This window comes from Lipotes vexillifer, unplaced genomic scaffold (assembly GCF_000442215.2).
Source record: "Lipotes vexillifer unplaced genomic scaffold, Lipotes_vexillifer_v1.1 scaffold528, whole genome shotgun sequence".
Taxonomy (NCBI): domain Eukaryota; kingdom Metazoa; phylum Chordata; class Mammalia; order Artiodactyla; family Lipotidae; genus Lipotes; species Lipotes vexillifer.
Window position 1 is genome coordinate 5,212 of NW_006794582.1, and position 1,744 is coordinate 6,955.

The following is a 1,744-nucleotide window of genomic DNA, read 5'->3' on the forward strand; positions in this document are numbered from 1 at the left end:
AAAACAATGTGGGCAGGGATGGACAAAATCCTTACTTTGTTTTTTTCACTAATATAGTTCAATATGAGTTTTTAATTTATGTGTTTTATTTATTTATTTTTGGCTGCATTGGATCTTCGTTGCTGCACACGGGCTTTCTCTAGTAGCAGTGAGCAGGGGCTACTCTTTGTTGCAGTGCACAGGCTTCTTATTATGGTGGCTTGTTGCAGAGCACGTGCTGTAGGAGCGTGGGCTTCAGTAGTTGTGGCACACGGGCTCAGTAGTTGTGACTCGCGGGCTCTAGAGCGCAGGCTCAGTAGTTGTGGTATACAGACTTAGTTGCTCCGCGTCATGTGGGATCTTCCCAGACAAGGGTCGAACCCGTGTCCCCTGCATTGGCAGGAGGATTCTTAACCACTGCGCCACCAGGTTAGCCCCAATATGAGTTTATTTTACTTCTTCACATTCTCAGTCCCCATGTCATCTGCCTTAAACCTTGTAAGCTGCAAAACCTAGGAAGCAGATAACAGTCAAATGACCTATTCAGTTGAGCAAGCAAATGTCTGCTGGCTTACTATGAGCAAGGCTGAGTTAGGGACATTAGCTCAGAAAGAGAACCTTCATCCTTGTGCTGTGTGAATGTAGACAAACTATCGATACTTACTTTTAGACCTCAGTTTCTTCATCTCTGTATAGAGAGCGCTGCAAAAAATCACCAAAGTGGAGTAAAGAATAAGTCAAACATAAGAAAGAAAAAAATACTTGGAATTGAACCTACAGGTACAATTACATAAACCTAACCACAAGCCAAAACTTCCATGTTGTGCTTATTTCCCAAGATTGGAAGTGTAAATGAGATGAGCATAAGTGATTGTAAATGTTACATGTTAAGGTATTACAGGACAATGGGAGAGACAAAGACATATATTTCTGAAAATAACTACATAAAAATAGCCAACAGTGCAAAGCAGCATATGTTCAAGTGCCAAATGAGCAGTAGACAAAGACCTGGTAGGACTTGGGAGGAGGGAAGGGTGGAGGGTGGGCTGGGATGCTCAGAGAGGACTTCAAGCCTACCTTCCCCAGGCCATGGGTGATTCTCCACATGGTTTGAGGAACAGGCTGGTGAGGGGACACATTATGACAAAGTCATTTAGGCATTTGTTGTTTTAATTAATATGTGTACTTAATAAAAAACATAAAATTTACCATCTTAATCATTTTTAAGTGTACAGTTCAGTAGCTAAGCATTTCCACATTATTGTGCAACCAATCTCCAGAGCTGTTTCATCTTGCAAAACTGCAACTCTACCTATTAAACAACAATTCCCCTTTACCCTCCCCACCCAGTTCCTGGCAACCATCGTTCTCCTTTCTCTTTCTATGAATGTGAGTCCTGTAGTAATCATACAATATTTGTCTTTTTTGTAATTGGCTTATTTCACTTAGCATAATGTCCTCAAGTTTCACTCATGCTGTAGCTAGCGCACGTCAGGATTTCCTTCCTTTGTAAGGCTGAATGATATTTCATTGTATGTATATATCACTTTTTACTTATCCATTCATCCATTGATGGACATTTGGGTTGCTTCTACCTCTTGCCTACTGTGAATAGTGTGCAGTGAACATGAATGTGCAAATATCTCTTCGAGACCCTCCTTTCAGTTCTTTTGGGTATATACCCAGAAGTGAGGTTTCTGGATCATATGGTAGTTCTATTTTTAACATTTTAAGGATACTCCATACTGTTTTCCGTAGTACTTGA